The sequence below is a fragment of the Triticum urartu genome, chromosome 2, assembly GCF_003073215.2.
Source record: "Triticum urartu cultivar G1812 chromosome 2, Tu2.1, whole genome shotgun sequence".
NCBI classification, from domain to species: domain Eukaryota; kingdom Viridiplantae; phylum Streptophyta; class Magnoliopsida; order Poales; family Poaceae; genus Triticum; species Triticum urartu.
In genome coordinates this window covers 20,058,035-20,080,519 of record NC_053023.1, presented here as the reverse complement: position 1 = coordinate 20,080,519, position 22,485 = coordinate 20,058,035, and the positions used below count along the sequence as shown (strand labels likewise).

The window sequence follows — 22,485 nt, the reverse complement described above, 5'->3', positions numbered from 1 at the left end:
TAGTGGAGGGGTTGTGGAAATTTTATGACGTGGCTCTCGTGGCCTAGGGGCAGCAGATCGACAGAATCGATCGATTCAATTCGGTCAAGGCTGTGCGTGCAACAGTGTTCGGGAAGAACACGGTAGAGAAAAGGGATGACAGCGGGCTCCACCCCAGCGGTAGAGAGAGAAAAAAACGAATCTGGGGTGTGGGCTGCTCGCTGTGCGGAAATGGGCCGTCGGCCTGCTAGCTGCTGCTGCTGCTTAGCGCGCTGGCTCGCGCGAGTAAGCGCCGGATAAAAATGGGCTGCGCGCTGTGGCCCATGAACAACAACTCTAGGGAATTTCCTATTTACTACAGAAGTTTATATGACCGAAACAAATCAAACAAAATCAAAATTTACCAAAAGTTACAGGAAAATATTAGTACAAAAGTAAATACAGTGAACATTTTTTTGAGCCAAAATAATATATTTTTTAACAAAACTATTTTATGAAATAGGAGCAATAAGAGTATCCAAAAAATATCAAAATAATTCCAAATAATATTCTAAACGTTTTTCAACTATACTTAACAGGGAAGAAGTCATGTTTTCTTCTCTCGTTATTTTTCCTTAAGTTGAAAACGATTTGAACATTTACAAAATAAAAGTAAGAGTCAAATGAATATTTGGGAAAGTCCTTTTATTCCTCTCATTAGAATATTCCCTAAACCCGGAAAATTCAAACTGGCATTGAAATCATGATGAATGAAATAATGATCCTATTTACCTACCAAATTTAAAATTTTGGGATGTTACAATGTATTAAAAATGTTAATCTTGTATTAAAAAATTGTTAATCAATCATTTGAAAATTGTTAAGAATGTGTATATAAAAAATGTTGACTATGTATTAAAAGGTAAATTTGTATTTTAAAAATGGGAAATGTATATTTGAAATATGTTTTTGACATACACAAAAATATAAAATGAAAAAAAAAAACAAAGAAAACCAAATGAAACCCAAAAAATAAAAAATAACCAAAATAAAATCGAAAAAACAAAGAAAGAAAGAAAAGAAACATCTTGGAAGGAAAAAGAAAAACAAAACCAGTGAAACTCGGGCTCATTTTGCCTCAACTACGCCCCGCCCTATTACTTTATCAGAATGCCGACCCTAGCCTGTTGGCTAGCACTGTTGCAATCTATCTAGGAGACAATGGTTTGAATCCCCCCGCGGCGCTCCTTTTTCACTATTTTTTTAAAAGTATGCACAAGTGGGCCAGCCCATTACTGTTGAAGCTTGCAGCGAGAGTTCCTACGGTCTCACTTAATGCGAGAAATACTCGTCGCTTCCCTGGACACCACAGCAAGAGACGCTACATGAACGGGCAACCCAAACGACCGAACATGAGGGGGGGGGGGGGGGGGGGGGGGGGGGACGCCTCTGCCGTCCACAAGTTCAACAACCAAATAAACAAAAGGGAGCTTGGAAAGTGAATATTGAATAGAAATAAAAGAAGAGAGAAGGGACACATCGGGCTGGTGATTTGCTGACCAGATGGCCCACCATCTGGGTAGCCCCAACAACGTCAAATAGCTGAGTGGACGAAAACATGACCTATCAAGGACCGTTGAACAGCCAGGTACATAGGAAGGAACATCAAAAGAGACGAAGTGGGCAAGCCCAATACCGTTGAAGATCGCAGCAGGAGTTCCTACTGTGTCGCTTAATGCGAGAAATAGCCGCCACGTCCCCACACACTAGAGAAAGAGATGGTACATGAACGGGCGACCCAAAAGACACAACATGAGGGGTGGGCATGCCTCCGCTGTCCATAGTTTCAACAACCGAATAAACAAAAGGGAGAACTAAAAGAGTGGATATAGAATAGAAGTTAAAGAAGAGAGAAAAGACACACCTGGTGCCGACCAGACCCCCCCCCCCCCCCACCCCCATGCATCTGCGATTTGAAGGTTCAACAACCGGGTAATGACAAAGTGTGCACCGAAAAAGCTTGTACAGAAAAAGAAAGAACATTTCATCCCTGGTATAAAATAGAGAGTGGATACAATGATCCGGTAACGTGCCGACCTGAAGACCTCTAGCATTTTGCTAGCTTCGACATATTCCAATAACACCTAGTGGACAGAAAGAGGGCCGACCAAGCGGCGTTGAGCAAACTAGTAGAAATGAAGGGAGAAGTGAAAGAGCTGGCACAAAAAGAGAGAGAAGAGTAGGGACAAGAAACGATACAAACAGGGTCGTCACAGAAAGCCTAAGCGAGAGGGGTGCCCACGCGCCCGCATTCCACAAGTCATTTACCTCCAAAGTCGTTAGGGATGTGAGACACGGGTTAACGAGATCGGACGATGGGGAGGTCGACGGGTAGGAAGAAGGTAGTCGAGGGGAGCGATCACAGGGTCGGGCCGCTGGTGCCCCCGAATGGGTTGAGGAGGCAGGTACTCCAACATCCTTTATAGGTGTAATACCAGAAAAAAAATCTGGTTGTGGTGTGTAAGATTTGGATTGAACTCCTGACCTTCTCAGGCCCAATACCTTGTGATTTATTATTGATTTATATTCAATATTATTTGTATTTATTTGATTTGTTGCCATTTTAAAAAGAAATAGCTTAAATATTCTATTTTTTCGCCAATGGACTGGCTCAGCCTGCGGTCCGACCGGTGATAAGCTAAACCGACAAACCCTTCCGGTTGAGTCGCCGGCCCGATTCTTAAACTATGAGGACCTCATATTTTCCTAAAAAAAGAGCTATTCTTTAAAGCATGGCAGCAAAATGTTTTTGCATTGCCACTTGTCCATTCACATTCTCAATTATTGCTTCTTGAACTGATGAAAAATTAGTCCTTCGGAAAAGTAACTCTGAATTTTGCTGTTCTGGAATCTAGTAGTACAAAATTTTGCTGTTCTGAAAGTTGTTCTGCTCTCCAAGGCCTGTTTTCTGCTGATTTTTCTCTTTCCAGTGTAAATCACAGTGAATTGGTACAGAACTGTACTTGGATACCCAGGTTGCTTACTTCCTTTACACATCTCTACAATCCATTATTTTGAATTTTCGTTTCTCATTTAGCTCTTATCTTCAGGAGTTAATTTGCTTAAATCAGGTAAAGCAATGAGCCAATTGGTACCCGCTGCTGGTGCTTTGATCGTTGTTGTGTATGATTTAAGTCTTGACATACTTCCGGTTGTGTTGAGTATAATGGTTTACCGATGCAACTTACTTACCTCGGAAACATTGTTTTACCTAATCTTTAATTTGAGCACGAAGCTTCTAGAGGTTCCCGTGTCCTTTACTATCAGTTCTCTTATTCTATCTCAGTAATTTCTACATGGTTCTATTTGTTTCCTCTATACTCTAGTTATGTTTCCTGCTGTCTGAATGTAATACTTGCGGCGTTCTATTGTTAACCAAAGGTAGTTTAGTACTATGTTGCTTATGGAGTTATATGCATTTGACGTTTATTAGCTGGCATTTCTCAATCGTGGTCCAATAAATGTTCAGACATGGGGCGTAATGTATTATGGATTCTGCAGTGTGACACATGCAATGGCTTTTTCGAACTGTTGTTGGTTATGTCCTCTCATGGGTTTCAGGCTTTCAGCATTGTTTTTCCAATTTGCATATATGCATGGTCTTTTTCTGTTCGTTGATTAGATGCTTGCCGACTCTTGCAAGAACAGGGAAACCTCGGAGAAACTAGTTGAGCACTGATTTTGCTTGTTTCAGTCTATGACTGCCAAGATCTTTTTTTTCGTTGGTACTCCCTCAATTTTGATATACAAGGCCTCAAACTCAAATTACAAATACCAAGGTAAAATTTAATACATGTTTTGCAACCCTACTTTTTTTCTTGTTTACTGAGATCATTAAAGTTTTGGCTGCATGCATTATGCAGAGACCGGGGTTAATCCTCCTTTTAAAAAAATGCAAGAAAACTGAATGGAGGAAATAGGTGAGTGTTATTATGACTGCATGCATGCAAGTATTAAACGAGTTACTAGGATGAGGAAATCATTAGTTTTTGCCTCGATTACTGTTGGTGGTCTTATATAGATGCAAATTGAATATTCCATAGTGGCCTTGTATAAGTAAATGGAGGGACTATTTTTCCAAGTACAGCCTGAATCCTAAGCTTTGACATGCACAAGGCTTCCTGCATTTTACAAATTTGACGGAAGATTTGTGTTCACCCTGAAATAAGCAGCGACTTTCTTCTCAAGATCAACATGAGTTCAGACTTGAGAGCCATAGTAGAGTTCCAAGGGTGTGTTCTTTCCTTTGAAAAACAAGAATAAACCTAAGCATCTCTGCCCGACGGATGCTTCGTTAGAAGCATAAGCATCTCTAGATGAGCGCCGAAGTGCGGTGGGAGTGCATACGCAGCACACTTTACTGTATCTTAGCTTCGAAAATATTTTACTCAAGTATCACACACACAGATGAGTGTCCGTCAATTCAACCAAATTCAACCAGTACATCAGTAGCATATAGGACAGGTACATTCCTGGGAACTTGAGTGTGTGTAGCATATAAGGTTCTATGGACGGACTACGCAGAAACATTGACAACATGGAACATATCTCATGCCAAATGACTCCGTATGTGGAAGTAAAAGCAATATAAACTGGGGGTATTCATTCCGTCTCATAATCCCTCAGTTTGCCCTAGTTTCCTCCAACATCGTGAGCTGCTTCTTGAGTATTCTGGGACATCCCTTGGCAATTAGGGTAGGTTCCAAGTGGGCACTGGTGATCATTGCTCGGAGGCCCGTTTTTTCCATCAGTGCCAGACATCAGACTGCGCATTTCCTTCTGTGGCACCACTGTATCGTGAGATTCATGGTTCGCCACATTTCTTGGCATGCAGGTGCATAAGTTGATAAATATCAGCCCAACAACCATGATCACACTGATCTTCATTACGAATAGTGTACTTATGGAAATAAGAAAACAAGAAAGTTAATTAGGATAACTGCAGGAAGACAAAGCTCTTCGAAATGCAAGAAGTAGTACTTACATAATTCTGCTCAAATTGGTTGAACTGAATGGTTTTGTACAGCTTTCTCCAGTAGAGAATAAACTTAGTGTGATGTGATAAGCCACTTATAAGGGGCAAGAATGGATGTTTGCCTCTTTGTTTGTTCACATTTGTCAATCTACCATGGAAAATGGATCGTCCACTAACTGGAGATTGTGCGGAGAAATGGTGGTGGGGTGAAAACTACTTCCCCCTTGACTTCAAAGCTAAGGTAAACGTTTACCTTCTTTTACTGTATGACACAATCAAGAAATTTACTTTGGAAGAACCATATAGCGTGTTGAGCTATCATCTCGAGTGGTAAACACATTGCTATTTGAATAATGACACCATGGATGTAATTTTCAGCTGTCTTGTCATAAAAAAGATGGTGGATTAGGTTTCTCCATTATCGTTTGAGAGCAACTCTAGCCACTCCAGTAAAAATAGAGGAGCATACGGCTGCGTAAAACTTAGTAGAGTATTTCTACTACACAATTTTTTGACCGGATCTAGTCGATCTCCTAAATTTAGTGAGTAAAAAAATTGTCAAATGCTTTTTTTTTCGGTCACCGGAACAAATTTTATTGTTTCTTTATTTCATTGATACACTGGAGTACATAATTCACCATTCTTCGCTATGAGAACCGAACCAAAGCAAACAAGAACCACAATTAGACACTTCAATAGAAATCCAACTTCCATAACTGCTCCCACTAGTTGGATTAATATTTTCTCTCCTCATTTTGAACAATGTTGATTGTCCCAATTGGCTTCTCAAGCTTGCACACTTATTTCTTCTTAGGTTCCACACAATTCGACATTGTGTCGCCTCTCGTCTCATGTCTAGTCTCTACTCTAGCAAGGAGTGCATAGACATCTATCAAATTTCTTGCTAGCTATCAATAGATCGATGTACTCTTTCTACCAATACCAAATCTTGCATCCATCCTACACGTTTTGAGAAAACAATGAGCTACTAATTGCAACTAATAGGATGAACAACTGGATAAACAAACACTAACACTATCTTTTTCGCACTTGAAGAACAACCATCCAGGATGTTGCGGCATGGTCGAAACTCGGTGCACCACATGCCGTGGATAGTCGTCGCACTTGATGACCGGCAGCAGGGAGGCAGCAAGCCGCTGAGCCAGTTCCGAGCCCGACCGACAATCCACTAGTAGAAAACAGGGCTTTGGTCCAGGCCGGGTCAGCCCATTAGTCCCGGTTCAGTCTAGAACCGGGACCAATGTGGGCATTGGTCCCGGTTCGTGAGCCCAGGGGGCCGGCCGGGCCACGTGGGCCATTGGTCCCGGTTCATCTGGACCTTTTGGTCCCGGTTGGTGGCTTGAACCGGGACCAAAGGCTCCCCTTTAGTCCCGGCTCATGTCACCAACCGGGACCAATGAGGTGCCTATATATACCCCCTCGCGCAAGAGCAGAGCACAATGCTCTGTTTTTTCTGGCCGAGGGGGAGAGGGCTTTGTGGTGCTCTAGCTCACCTCCTATGCACATGAGGTGTTCGATGGAATGCCCGAGCCACACTACTTAAGCTTTCTCCTCTCGAAGCTCGACCTCCAAGCTCCATTTTCCTCGAGATTTGTCTAGATTTAGCGGTCCGTCACGCCCCGTCCCCGTCTTCACCGCCGTTGATCACCCGAGCCGATCTCATCACCGACACCACCGTGGTGAGCCTCTTGTTCTTATCTTCTTTCTGAAAGGAAAAATATTCTTACTTGTATGTTTAGATAGATACTTGTATCATTTTCTTACATTTATTATTGCATCTTATATAGTGCGATGGTTTTGGTATCCGCCCCCGTCGGCCCTCGTCCTGTCTATGATTCGGATGTGGTATGTATATTATCTTTATAACTATTGGTTCATTTATTGTTTATGAAAATTATGCCGACCAACGTGACATAGATTTTATTTATCTAGGATGTATGTGAATCGGAAATGCCAACCGACCCTATTGTCGAGAGGTTAAATTTAGTTGAAGAAGAAAACAATTTGTTGAAGGAAAAAATAAAAAAAAATTGAGGAGGAGAATATGATATTGGAGTTGCATGTTGCGGATGTCGTCGATGATCACAAGATCAAGATGGATGCAATGCGCTTGAAGATTAGAAAGATTAGAAAATATGCCATTCATACCGAGGCTTGGTATCATTATGCCGTTGGATCAATTGTTACCTTGGTTGCGATTATGATCGCATTTGTTTTCGCATTGAAATGTTTTACATAGTTTCAATGTATGGTTTAATTAATTAGATGCTCTGGAGAGCTATATGTTGTTAGATGAGAACTATGTATGCACTTTGGTTTTAATGTGATGATGAACTGCTATTAATTTGGACACTTAATTATATATAATGCACGCAGATGAACCGGCAATGGATGTACGGTGACAGACACACCCGCGAGTACATTAAGGGCGTGCATGAGTTTCTCGATGCGGCTGAGGCAAACAAGCAGAATGGTTTTATGTGTTGTCCATGCACTGAATGTGGGAATACGAGGTCTTACTCTAACCGGAAAATCCTTCACTCCCACCTGCTTTACAAGGGTTTCATGCCACACTATAATGTTTGGACGAGGCACGGAGAAATAGGGGTTATGATGGAAGACGGCGAAGAAGAAGACTACGATGACAACTATGTGCCCCCTGAATACGGTGATGCTGCAACGGGGGGAGCTGGTGAAGATCAAGAGGAACCAGACGATGTGCCCAATGATGCTGCAACGGGTGAAGCTGCTGAAGATCAAGAGGAACCAGACGATGTGCCCGATGATGATGATCTCCGCCGGGTCATTGTCGATGCAAGGACGCAATGCATTAGTCAAAAGGAGAAGCTGAAGTTCGATCGCATGTTAGAGGATCACAAAAAAGGGTTATACCCCAATTGCGAAGATGGCAACACAAAGCTCGGTACCGTACTAGAATTGCTGCAGTGGAAGGCAGAGAATGCTGTGGCTGACAAAGGATTTGAGAAGCTACTGAAAATATTGAAGAAGAAGCTTCCAAAGGATAACGAATTGCCCGACAGTACATACGCAACAAAGAAGGTCGTATGCCCTCTAGGATTGGAGGTGGAGAAGATACATGCATGCCCTAATGGCTGCATCCTCTACCGCGGTGCATACAAGGATCTGAACGCATGCCCGGTATGCGGTGCATTGCGGTATAAGATCAGACGAGATGACCCTGGTGATGTTGACGGTGAGCCCCACAGGAAGAGGGTTCCTGCGAAGGTGATGTGGTATGCTCCTATAATACCACGGTTGAAACATCTGTTCAAAAACGAAGAGCATGCCAAGTTGATGCGATGGCACAGTGAGAACCGAAAGAAAGATGGGAAGTTGAGAGCACCCGCTGACGGGTCGCGGTGGAGAAAAATCGAGAGAAAGTACTGGGATGAGTTTGCAAAGGACCCAAGGAATGTATGGTTTGCTTTAAGCGCGGATGGCATTAATCCTTTCGGGGAGCAGAGCAGCAATCACAGCACCTGGCCCGTGACTCTATGTATGTATAACCTTCCTCCTTGGATGTGCATGAAGCGGAAGTTCGTTATGATGCCAGTTCTCATCCAAGGCCCTAAGCAACCTGGCAACGAAATTGATGTGTACCTAAGGCCATTAGTTGAAGAACTTTTACCTCTGTGGAATGAAAACGGTGTACGTACGTGGGATGAGCACAGACAGGAGGAATTTAACCTTAAGGCGTTGCTGTTCGTGACCATCAACGATTGGCCCGCTCTCAGTAACCTTTCAGGACAGACAAACAAAGGATACCACGCATGCACGCACTGTTTAGATGACACTGGAAGTATATACCTGGACAAATGCAGGAAGAATGTGTACCTGGGCCATCGTCAATTTCTTCCGAACAACCATCAATGTCGAAAGAAAGGCAAGCATTTCAAAGGCGAGGCAGATCACCGGAAGAAGCCCGCCAAGCGCACCAGTGATCACGTGCTTGCTATGGTCAATGATTTACACTATGTAATCTTTGGAAAGGGTCTCGGTGGACTAGCTGTTCCAAATGACACTGAGGGACACGCACCCATGTGGAAGAAGAAATCTATATTTTGGGACCTACCCTGCTAGAAAGACCTAGAGGTTCGCTCCTCAATCGACGTGATGCACGTGACGAAGAACCTTTGCGTGAACCTGCTAGGCTTCTTGGGCGTGTATGGGAAGACAAAAGATACACCTGAGGCACGGGAGGACCTGCAATGTTTGCACGAATAAGACGGCATGCCTCCGAAGCAGTATAAAGGTCCTGCCAGCTACGCTCTTACGAAAGAAGAGAAAGAAATCTTCTTTGAATGCCTGCTCAGTATGAAGGTCACGACTGGCTTCTTGTCGAATATAAAGGGAATAATAAATATGCCAGAGAAAAAGTTTCAGAACCTAAAGTCCCATGACTGCCACGTGATTATGACGCAACTGCTTCCGGTTGCATTGAGGGGGCTTCTACCAGAAAACATCCGATTAGCCATTGTGAAGCTATGTGCATTCCTCAATGCAATCTCTCAGAAGGTGATCGATCCAGAAATCATACCAAGGCTAAGGAGTGATGTGGCGCAATGTCTTGTCAGTTTCGAGCTGGTGTTCCCACCATCCTTCTTCAATATCATGACGCACGTCCTAGTTCATCTAGTCGATGAGATTGTCATCCTGGGGCCCGTATTTCTACATAATATGTTCCCCTTTGAGAGGTTCATGGGAGTCCTAAAGAAATATGTCCGTAATCGCGCTAGGCCAGAAGGAAGCATCTCCATGGGCCATTAAACAGAGGATGTTATCGGGTTTTGTGCTGACTTCATTCCTGGCCTTAACAAGATAGGTCTCCCTAAATCGCGGTATGAGGGGAGACTGACTGGAAAAGGCACTCTTGGAAGAGACTCAATAATATGCAGGGACGGATATTCTTGATCTCAAGCACACTACACAGTTCTACAGAACTCTACCTTGGTGACCCCGTATGTCGATGAACACAAGAACAGTCTGCGCTCCGAACACCCGGAGCAGTGTGACGAATGGATTACATGTGAACACATCAGGACTTTCAGCAGTTGGTTGGGAACACGTCTCAGAGGTGATAACACTGTTTGTGATGAGTTGTACTTGTTGTCCAGGGGACCATCTTTGACTGTATTGACTTACAAAGGATACGAGATAAATGGGAATACATTTTACACGATCGCCCAAGATCAAAAGAGCACCAACCAAAACAGCGGTGTCCGCTTTGATGCAGCAACCGAGAGCGGAAAGGATACATATTATGGTTACATAGTGGACATATGGGAACTTGACTACGGACCTGATTTTAAGGTCCCTTTGTTTAAGTGCAAATGGGTCAATCTGTTAGGCGGCGGGGTACAGGTAGACCCACAGTACGGAATGACAACAGTGGATCTGAAAAATCTTGGGTACACTGATGAACCGTTCGTCCTAGTCAATGATGTGGCACAGGTTATCTATGTGAAGGACATGTCTACCAAACCGAGAAAAAGAAAAGATAAGGAAGCGAATACGTCATACGATGAGCCAAAGCGCCACATAGTTCTTTCAGGAAAAAGGGACATCCTGGGAGTGGACGGCAAGACAGACATGTCTGAAGATTATGAAAAGTTTTATGAAATTCCTCCCTTCAATGTCAAGGCTGACCCAAGCATCCTGATAAACAATGAAAATTATCCATGGTTATGGCGCAATAAGCAAATGACACAAGCGAAGAAAAAGTGAAGACTTTCTCCCGCAACTATTATGATGATACCATGCCAAATTTGTAACAGACGAGTATGCTATGCCAACTTTTTCAGAGTTCATTTGAAAACTATGAATTTAGGTCGAATTTTCTCTATAGGTGCATCTATGTTCAAATTTTAACTATTCAAATTTGAGAACTAATGGCACTAACAGAAAGTTTATATTTTTTCTAAAACTAATGGCACTAACAGAAAGTTTATAATTTTGCTGACCTAAAAGCAAAAGGAATTAAAAAATAAAGCAAAAAACAAAAGAAAATAAATAATACAGAAAACAAAACAAAAAAACTGGAAAAAAGTAAAAATAGCAACAATAAGTATTTTGTTGTAAGTAGAAACAAAATAAAATAAATAAAGCAACAAAGAAAACAAAAAAACTAAAAAAGTGTTTTCAAATTTGAAAACTAATGGCACTAACAGAAAGTTTATAATTTTTCTAAAACTAAAAGCAAAAAGAATAAAAAAATAAAGCAAAAAACAAAAGGAAATAAATAATGTAGAAAACAAAATAAAAAAACTGGAAAAAAATAGGGCTCACCCCTATAATATTTGTTATGACTAACTAAAATTACCAAATTGAGTATAATGATAAAACACAGTAATATTAAATAGCAGGAAAAAGATTGACTCAAAAATCAATTTTTATAGTAAAGTTATTCATAAACTAGTGATTCACACTAATTTTAAAAAAAATCAAATTTAAACTATTCAAATTTTAAAACTAATGGCACTAACAGAAAGTTTATAATTTTTGTGACCTAAAATAAAAAAGAAATCACTACAAAACTATAAGTATTTAGTTCTAAGTAGAAACAAAAAAACAAAAAAAGTGCCACCTACTGGGCCCCCACGGCCTGAATACGACTAGAAACCCTACCATGGGCCAGGATTCAGGCCCGCGGGAGGCCCAGTAGGCCCACAGGCACAGATTGTAGTGTTAGGCCCGAAAGATTGCTTTAGAGAGGAGCTCGAGAGGGAAGGTGCACCGCACCTTATAAACAGGTGCGCCTCCCTCTCAACTAGCGAGGTGGGACTAAATATTTGGGTTCGGGGCAGCACAGGCCTTTGGTCCCGGTTGGTGGCACCAACCGGGACTAAAGGGGGCATTAGTCCCGGTTGGTGCTACGACCCGGGACTAATGCCCCCCTTTAGTCCCGGTTTGTGCCACGAACCGGGACCAATGCTCTTGCTATATATACAGCACTTTGCAGTTTTCGCCAAAATCCATCTGTTTCTTCTCGCCCCGACGCCTTCTGCTCCTCGTCGCCGTCGCCCCCGAGCCTTGCCCCGACGCCGTCAGGCTGGTCCACCTCGTCGTCTCCGCCGCCGAGCCATTGCCCCGACACCGTCGCCGCGCCCGCCGCCCCTACCGGCCCCGACACCATCGTCGTCGCCGCGCGCGCCGCCCCTGCCCCGACCCCCTCGCCGTCGCCGTGCGCGCCACCCGTTCGCCGACCCCGTCGTCGTCGCCGCGTGCGCCGCCCCTTCCCCGACCCCGTCGCCATCGCCGCGCGCGGCGCCCCTTCCCCAACCCCGTCGTCGTCGCCCCGACCACACGCCGCCACCTTCGGTCCGGCCGCCGGCGCTCTTTCCTATTATTTTTTTCATTATTATAAAAATGTGCATATATGTATATGTTCTCTATGTATATATGTTCATATATGCAAAAGTTAGATTTTAGAAAAACTTTATATATGCAAAAGTTTATATATGCAAAAATTTATACATATATGCAAGTATATATGTATTTTATATATGCAAAAATTTATATATCTAGCTAGGAAAATGGAAGAAAGGAAGAAGAAGAAAAACTTATATATGAGAAATGTATGTATGTATATATGAGAAATGTATGTATGTATATATGAGAAATGTATGTATGTATAGATGTATGTATGTGGATACATGAGGGGGGTCGATATACCCCCTCTCTGATAGCATTTTTGTGCATTTTAGGTTAGTGTATATATATGTTGATGTATATATGCAAAAGATAGATTTTTAGAAAAAATACTATTTTTTTTCTGTTGATGATATGATGATGTTTTTTTTCATATATGCATTTTTTCATATATGTATTAATTTTTTTAAGTTGTTAGTAGATATCGATTTTAGGTTCGTGCATTTTATCACTGATTTTAGGTTAGTTGATCGATTTAGTGCATTTTATATTTGTTGCATTTTAGGTTAGTGCATTTTATGTTAGTGGAGAGGAAAAAGTAAAATAAGGAAAAGGAAAATAAGTAGAGAAAGAAGGAGAAGAAGAAGGAGAAGACGAGGAGAGGAAGAAGAGGAAGAAGAAGAAAAAAAGAGGAGAAGAAGAATGAATAGAGGAGCTTCTTCTCCCTTTTTTTCTCCTCTTTTTTTGTCTTCTTCTTCTTAATTTTTATCGGGAACGAGGGTGTCGAGGATCGCCGAGGGGTCGAGGGTCGGGAACTAGGGTAGAGGGTCGAGGGTCGTTAAGGGGTCAAGGGTCGAGGGTTTCAGGGTCGAGGGTTCGAGGGTTCTATAGGGTCGAGGGTCGAGGGTTCCAGGGTCGTCTAGGGGTCGAGGGTTCCAGGGTCGTCGAGGGTTCGAGGGGTCGAGGATCGCCGAGGGGTCGAGAGAGGTTTCCTAGTGTCAAAGTATTGAAGAAATCCATGGCTTCATCATTAGCCGGAAGTAACCAGGGCATGACGAAGTCCTCCAAAATTATTTTGGAATGGTGTCCCGGATAGGATAATTTGCCTTTTTGTATGAATTTCAGCAAAGACCTTCCAAATAACGATATTTGGAAGGTTCTTGCTGAACTTTGTACCAAAAAGCGAATTATCCTATCTAGGACTCCGTTCCAAAATAACTTTGGAGAGCTTCGTACCATCATGCACATGTTACTTTCGCCTAATGATGAAGACATGCTTTTGTTGAATCCTTTGACACTACGCAACCTCCCCACCCCTCGGCGATCCTCTCGAACATGAGAGGAAGAAGAGGATCGCCAAGGGGTCGAGGGTTCCAGGGTCGTCGAGGGGTCGAGGATCGCCAAGGGGTCGAGAGAGGTTTCCTAGTGTCAAAGTATTGAAGAAATCCATGGCTTCATCATTAGCCAGAAGTAACCAGGGCATGACGAAGTCCTCCAAAATTATTTTGGAATGGTGTCCCGGATAGGATAATTTGCCTTCTTGTATGAATTTCAGCAAAGGCCTTCCAAATAACGATATTTGGAAGGTTCTTGCTGAACTTTGTACCAAAAAGCGAATTATCCTATCTAGGACTCCGTTCCAAAATAACTTTGGAGAGCTTCGTACCATCATGCACATGTTACTTTCGCCTAACGATGAAGACATGGTTTTGTTGAATCCTTTGACACTAGGCAACCTCCCGACCCCTCGGTGATGCTCTCGAACATGAGAGGAAGAAGAGGATAAAAAAAGAAGAGGAAGAAGAAAAAAAAAGAGGAGAAGAAAGAATGGAGGAGTTCTACTCCTCCATTCTTTCTTCTCCTCTTTTTTTTCTTCTTCTTCCTCTTTTTTTTATCGGGAACGAGGGTCGTCGAGGGACATAGATGTAGTGTCGTCGTTGTCGATATATATCCCCTCCCGATAGCTTACTATGATTAGGTAGCTAGTTCTACGTTTGGCACTAATATATCCATCTGTCATGTTTGAATAATAATTGCCATGTTGTAAATATTTGTAGAAACTATGGACACCGCCCTAGACGAAGCAAAAGAAGCGTTGTTGAGGGACATAATCGCAGAAGGAAGTGATGCTGTCTCGTTGTTTCTCAACGAAACCGATGGTATGGAAGGAGAGGGTGAACAAGCTGGCTATGGTGACCTAATGCCGGTGCAAGAAGAACAACATGAGGACGGCTTTGGTGACCCAATGCCGGTGCAAGAAGGAGACCGTGATGACGGCTCCGGTGACCGAACCGAGTCCGGCCAGGTATATATATTAGTTAAGCCTGTGCTGACTAGCTGATTGATGCATTCATCGTTTTGGTATGTACACATATTAATTAAGTCTTTGTTCTTTTTTCTAGCCCTCCGGATCGAGCACAACTTCGGTAAAGAGACGAGGCCCGAAGAAAAAGTTGAGCTCGGATGAAAAGTTTGAGATCATATCAATCGCGCCCGACGGCCAACCGATTGAACCCCTCCGGACAAAGAGCGCATTTGTTGCTCAGTGCGGGGTTCTGGTTAGGGACAAGATCCCGATAAGCATCCAGCAATGGTTTAAGCCAGCTACAGAAGACCCTGAGGTGTCTTATGTCAATGATATCCAGAAAAATGATCTTTGGACTGAGCTGAAGTCAAATTTTACCCTACCGCCAGAGGATAATCCAGAGAACCCAGTTAAAGAGAAATTAATCAAGTCTTTTGCTCTTAAGAGGATGGCAAAACTATTCAGGAGGTGGGAGAAAGAGCTGAATAAGTTTGTCGAAAATAATGAGACACCAGAATTCAAGGGCAGATATGAGAAGATCAGAGATCACTGGCCCGCATTTGTGGCCTAAAAGACATCGGAAAAGAGTAAGAAGATGTCGGCGACAAACAAGCAAAATGCTGCGAAGAAGATGCTTCACCATCGCACGGGGTCAGGTGGCTACCTCGTAGCCCGGCCTAAGTGGGCCAAGACTGAGAATGATCTGGTTGATAAAGGGATCGAACCAGAGACAATTAGCTGGCCAGACCGTTGCCGGACTTGGTTCTTCGGGGCTGGCGGAACCTTGGACCCTGTAACAGGGAAGTGCATTTGGACGAACGATCAAATGGACATAACAGTCAGGAAGCTTAAGCAGTATATCGAAGCAGCGCAGCAAGGGAAGTTCTTTCCAGACAGAGAGAACGACGAGCTCACAATGGCACTCGGAAATCCTGAGCACCATGGATGGACACGAGGCACGCCAGGCTCCATTCCGTGGAAGGTTGGGTTTCCGGACGCAGGCGGTTACAAATCCCATGAGAGGAGGAAAAAAGTGCAGCAGACCCAAATGCAGGCGCTGCAAGCAAGGGTAGACGTGATAGAGGAACGAGAAGCAAATCGCAGCAAACGTACTGCCGAAGCCTCCCCCGGAGCTACCCCGCCATCTCAGCACAGAAGCAGCGTGGCTTCCACCGATCTGCTTCAGCCGGAGCATGCCTTGATGGCTCCTGCCAGCTATCCCGTGGATGCTATCACGGAGTCTCAAAATTGCCACCTTATGACGCAATGGATGAATTTGAAGGTCAAGGCGGCTGTTGGCTCTGTTTATCCTACTGAACCTGGCGCAACTTTTCACTACCGGCCGATTCCAGAAGGATATGCTAGGGTGATGGTGGATGAAATAACGGAGGGATTTGAAGACCTCCAGCTTGACCACCCTACCGGTGAAGGGGAGACTCGACTGGGGTCTGCTCTGAAGACTCCATGCCTATGGCGGAAGGAGCTCATCAACCTTCCGAACTGGACGCCTCCGCCTCCTCCTCCTCCTCCGGCGAGTCAGGGCACTCTGCCTCCTCCACCACCTCCTCCTTCGGCGAGTGACGATCAGGCCCTCGGCCGGCTCCTTCTCCGGCGCGTGGCGGCACTCCGCCTCCTTCTCCGCCTGCGCTGACGCGCCCGAGCAGCCAGCCTCCTCCTTCTCCGCCTCGTCAGCAAGGGCGGAAGAGACCTGCCGCCGCTCCAGCTGCTCCGGCGCGTCGTAGTCCTTCTCCTCTGCCTCGTAAGCAAGTAAAGAAGACAACCGCTCTGTCTGCTCGGTCGGCGTCTAGCAGTACAACCAGAGGCGGGAGGACATACAGATTCGGTCCTTCTCTGAAGACTCCAGAGAAGTTACCATATGAGAGGACCCCGGAGGAGAACGCCGAGATCGCGCGAACCGAAGTAGATGACTAGTTTCAAGGGTTGAGAGCAAAGAGACATCCACCTCCGGAGGATAAGGTAGATCCGGTGAAAGTGAAGCGCACTCTGGCTGCCCTGGCAAAACCACCCAAGTCTCCGCCAAAAGGCAACTATGAGCGCATTATTGCAAAGACATGGGCCGAAGCGGAGCGGTCGGGAAGTACAGTCAGTGATCAAAGGCTGAAAGAACGACGAGCAGCTGGGAAACAAATTGCCCAGCTCGGCGAACAAGCGAAGCAATCGTGCCCCCCCCCTCAAGGTGCCTAGCGACATCGTCGATCCGAGGATGGTGCCCGGTTATGGCAATGTTGACGATTACCTGCCCGACGATGTACATTATGATACCATGGAGGTGCAGATACACAGATACGAGTACGGGAAGCCTCTCGTCAAAGATGAAAAATCTTTAACAACGATGATGTGAAGATTACATGATTGGTACTTGAAAATCTGCAGAGAGTCTGGGGGGAGGAGTACTTTGTATGCGAGAGTTAAACCGGAGCATGACCTCGTTGGAATTGAACTGTTGCCTATTCCATTTGAGGAGTTCTATCAGTTTTTCAATCAATTGGCCCTCGACAAAACAACGATCACCTGCTACTGTCTGTAAGTACTACTACTTCTGTCATTAAGTCTCTCTATATATCTCATCTCTTTCATTGCATGTATTTATAATTATCCTCACTATATTATGCAGAATGAAGATCGCTGAATTGAAGAAAAGACAAATCGGTGATATTGGGTTCATTAACACATATCTCATAGATGCAACTGAGGTTCAACATCATCCCGGAGATACCGAGGCCAACTTGCTACGATCATTCAAAAAAACGAAAACAAAGATATAATACTCTTTCCTTACAACTTCAAGTGAGTGTTACTGTCTTGTGCATATTCGGTTTCCCTTATATATTAGTCCAGGTTATAATAATGTAATTGATGAGTTATGCATGCGTGTGCAGTTTCCACTATATTCTCCTAGAGATTAGGCTTGAGCAGGGAGTAGTAACCGTCTTGGACTCTAAACGAAAAGATCCCCAGGAGTATGCGAACATGACTGAAATCCTCAAGAAGTAAGTTAAATCGATCATTATCCACCATATCAGCAACTTTGTTCATTTCCTGATATCAAGTAATTGTTTTCTTTGTCCGGCAGGGTTTGGAGAAAATTCACCAAAACAGTTCCGGGACTGCCGAAGGAGCTGCAATTTAGACACCCGAAAGTAAGTACTATAGTAGCATGTTCCGCGCATCTCGTAGTGATTCAAGCGCTAGTTTCATCAATACCATTTAGCATTCTTGCTTATTAGTTTGATTGACCTCTATTTCTTGTAAAGTGGTTGTGGCAGGAAAAAGGGAATGATTTCTGTGGATACTACGTCTGCGAGTCCATCCGCCACACGACCTGTGAGCGGGGCGGGTACTCTGACGAACAATATGAAGTACGTAAATAACAACATTCACAATTTTATTTTATTACCATCATTTGTATTGAGTATCATTCATTCATATATATATGTATTGACCCCCTTCTTCAAATTAGATGTTTCGGAAGCGGGATGAACTCCTAGCACCAGCTCGCATGCGAGCAATTCAAGAGGAATTGGCAGCATTCTTTCTTGACCAAGTGATCGCTGAAGACGGAGAATACTATGTGGACCATGAGTCCGTATGATTATATTTGTAAGAGATAATTATTGTATATATGTAGCCGGTAGTGTCGGATAGATATACGAGAACTTGTTGTTCGACCAATCTCTCGGAGAAGGAGAGGTGGTCGATATCACTTCTCTCTGTATGCATATATGTTCATGACGATCTTCTGTTTCCTTCGTTTGCTTACTAGCTAACTAGCGTGTCTAGTCCTCTCTATACGTATGTATAGTACGTAGCGTCGACCAAGCACGGACGTAAGAGAGGACACTTCTCTCTATTAATTATAGCTAGCTAACACAATATATGAAACACCTAAATTAACCCCCCCAAAACCCCCAAACCCCCCCCCCCCCCCCCCTTCAAAAAAAAAAACAAAAACCCCAACCACAGAAATGCTGACGCGTGGATGCCTATTGGTCCCGGTTGGTGCCACCAACCGGGACCAAAGGGTCTCCTGCCTGGGCTCTACGCACTGCCCACGTGGAGGCCCATCAGTCCCGGTTCTGGATTGATCCGGGACTAAAGGTACAGCGCATTAGTACCGACACTTTAGTCCCGGTTCAGGAACCGGAACTAAAGGCCCTTACGAACCGGGACTATAGGCCCTTTTTCTATCAGTGATCAGGCGTCTGTCTTTGTCGGCGGTTCGCCGACGAGTGAGATCCGAGTGTCTAGAGGAGGAGGCCATACCTACATGCGGCACAGAGTCATTGTCTGGGTTGTGCGGTTCGGTACCCGGCCAATCCATGGCAAAGGCGATGGCGGACGGATGCGTCAAATTCGGCGGGGCGGCGATAGACGTAGATCTACCGATTTCTGCGTTGGACAGGGGCGGACCTAGAACCAAAATGCCCCGCGGTCCAGGTGTACACCATGTACATCACAATGGTTACCAAACAATACTATACATAAAAATAACATTTGCATGTCTCATAAGGGTGTATCTAAGATGGTTGCTGCAATCAAGTGTTTCTCCTGAAATTCTTGTTGATTACGTAAAATTGAACACTCAAATATCAGAAAGCCAAACAATAAAAAAAATTGCTTGGCGACGGCAACATACGACAATAGACCTTAACTGCCTAAGATAATAGAACTTGAATTGTGTTTTCCTCCCCACTGTGCGCGGTCAACAAGATGTGAACCCCAAGAGAAATTAGCAAATGGTGGCAACCCAATTTCAACTGTAATACCCTTGCATTTAAAATCAGTAGAAATACAATTCGGAAAGAAAAATAATTAGACAAACATGAGAGAGATTGACGATGTTACCAAGTGGACTAATTCTGCGATCTGGGAGTGGCCGGAGTGCGCTTGGCCGCGAGAGCAGGGGCGGCTGGCAAAGGGGCGGATGCATTGACAGCCACTGGCCGAGCGCGCGACACCATGTCATGCAATTAGATTCGAGGTCAGGATGCAAGTAGACACACATGTACAAAGGAGAAGATCGATTCAATCTAGGTCTGGCTACCTCCAACCGATCGAATGGGCGACCACTGCTAGCTGGGCCACGCTTGGTCGCTGTCTTGACTTGCCTCCTTGCTCGCTTCCGGTCCAGCCGGTGTCCAGCTCTTGAATTGACCGGTGTCCTAGCCTAAATATACGGGGTTATATAGGGTAAGCAGAAATTTTACCCGGTGTCCTGTGACACTGGTTGTGCCAACGTGCATCCGCCCCTGGCATCGGCGGTGGCGGGTGGTGGCTGGCGGAGGCAGGAAGGGTGGCGTCAGCATTGATGCGCCAACAGAGTGTGGTGGGTGAGGCTGCGGAGGGGAGCAGATGTTTTGATCGAGCAATGGGCGGCCGACTGAATATAGGAGTCCAGAAGGAAGTGGAGAAAAAAATTTACTCCTCTATTCGGTTTACTACTTTAGCTAGGTGCGGGTTAGAGAAGTAAAACCGAAATTTTACTCCTCTATAGCCGTTTAGGGGATCGGCTAGAGTTGCTCTAACCTATGGCCATTTGGGCCATGTCTTATCTGAAGTAATTCAGTTAACTTTTTCAGTTATATAAAAATAAAGGTACTTAGACGAAGTACTCACTCCATTACTTTATATAAGGTGTATTTTTTTGATAAAATTCCAGAATGTAAGGTGCATTTCTTCTAATTCCTCATAATTTCCTTGTTAGCCCTCCAGAAAAAGGGAAAGTGTCTCTCTCTCCTGATTATTTGTATCTCTCCTTGTAGGAAAAGAAGAAAAGTATCTCTCTGTCGATTGCATGTATCTCATACTTTTCTGGACTAACTGATTTACTTGCTACTAACTAGTAAGTTTGCCAACGATAATCTCGTCCTAACATGTCTATAATTATGTGCCTTGGTCACCGTGCCAAAAATAATACACCTTACATAAGGAATAGAGGGAGTATTTATTAGCAGGTTTGATAATATTTGAAAACAAATAGTTTACATGCAATAGTGTCGCAACTCCCTTAATATATCATCTTAATAAACAGATGTTTAGTACGCAATTTTTTCTAGTGATTCGTAAACTAAGAACCGATATGTTAGTGTGTAAGGAGAATGACTGAAGTCGTTACAATCAAAATCAAATATAACTTCATTGATGAGAACGGTTAACCATATATAATTCCCCAAAAAATAGCAAGCTCACAGCCATAATTTTTTTTATTTTTTCAAGAACATAGCCAGTTTGGTTCCTCCCTACAGCAACATGCAAATTTCACTTCAGGGAGCGCTGAATAATATAATGATTAACAATACTGTCAACATGCAAAGAGGGCAATATGATTAAACAAATAGTGTGGTGGTGCTGAAGAGATCAGGGAACATGACAATGCCGTGCCCTGGTGATTAATTTCAAAGAGTATGACATGAAATATCGGTCTTTCTTGGACCAAGGCTGATATGTAGTTTCAAAGTCACCCCTAATTAAGTACACCTCAAACTGCATTTTACATTATATTCAACCATTAAATAAGTCAATATTTTTTCCAGAGCAATAAGATATCTGAAAAGTAGACACATTCAATATCTCATTACAACTTTCATTCCCCTGGTGTGATAATGTTGGGAAAGACAGTAAATGTCCATTCACATTGTTTACAGACACATGATAAAGTCTTACAATTAATGCAAATTGACCTATCATATTCCAGGTACATCAAATTCACCCACTTTCAGTTGTCTAGTATCTTTATTGGTGGAGAATCAAGTTTTTACCCAAGAAGATTTACCTTGAATAGTTCAAATCGAACATCACCTCTTTTATCTCCTATAAGTAGTGCATCACCATATCACATTTTTGGCTACCAAGACAAGGTGAATGACAAGCCTTTAGCTGCACTTCAGCAATATCATTGTTTGGTGAATATTTACAAGCTTTTGCATGTGCATTCGATATTGTATTATTTTGAAAATTGTTACCATATCACTCTATGTATGGTTTTTTTGTACAGGCTGCATAAAATGATGCTCAATGAGTGACCTATGTATGTTTATTTGTTAGGGCCTACAAGAAGTATCGACAATGAAAGTCATTGTGTTGGTGATCATGGCAATGCTTCTGACCAATTCATGCCCATGTGTCCATTCAAGGAACATCGAAGGGAATGCAATGCAAGTGAAGAACATGCGCAAACTTACTTCTAGTTCTATTGATGGAAGGAATACCCCTGCTGGTGAGGAAATACATCATGCGTGTCCCCTAGGGAACTACCCCTGCCAAGGGATGTTCCACAGTTCCAAGGAGAGCACAGAAGGCGGAGGAAACTAACTCCAATATTATCACGGAAAAGAACTGAAGATAAGTAAAAGTATGAGATCATGTATGTTCTTGCTATGTAACTTTTATCTTGTTTTGAAGACTTAATGTTCAAGTACGTGTATATTGTACTTCTGAAATTATTATATTTATAAATAGGAGTCTTAACAACTCTATTGCAAGGCCACTTTACTTGTCGTATAGTTGATGTTAAAAACTTTTGGATGCTAGAACAATAAACTGAACCACAAGATTCAGTAGCTACTTTCCTTCAAATGTGAAGGGTTAAACAAGTACGTAGTTGATCATATGTGTACGATAGTACTGTAGACATGAATCAAGCCATAAGTATGTCGGTATTTGGTAAGCATATGTTAATCTTATCCCGTTTTATGTGTAAACTATGCACGTTGTCGTATCTCGAAAAGAATATGCCCAAACAAGCGCTCATTAGGAA

The 22,485-nt window shown here is 43.5% G+C and overlaps 2 long non-coding RNA genes across 2 annotated transcripts; one reads left to right on the top strand and one right to left on the bottom strand.

Moving 5' to 3' along the window:
• Nucleotides 1-4,595: 4,595 nt before the first annotated feature.
• LOC125540733 lies at nucleotides 4,596-5,132 on the bottom strand. The gene is made up of 2 exons (XR_007297368.1): nucleotides 5,003-5,132; nucleotides 4,596-4,918 (listed from the first exon to the last, which is right to left on the bottom strand). It is a non-coding gene; the product is annotated as an uncharacterized LOC125540733 (long non-coding RNA).
• A 16,449-nt stretch (nucleotides 5,133-21,581) lies between these two features.
• Nucleotides 21,582-22,146, top strand: LOC125540732. Its single transcript, XR_007297367.1, has 2 exons — nucleotides 21,582-21,631; nucleotides 21,774-22,146. It is a non-coding gene; the product is annotated as an uncharacterized LOC125540732 (long non-coding RNA).
• Nucleotides 22,147-22,485: the final 339 nt, after the last annotated feature.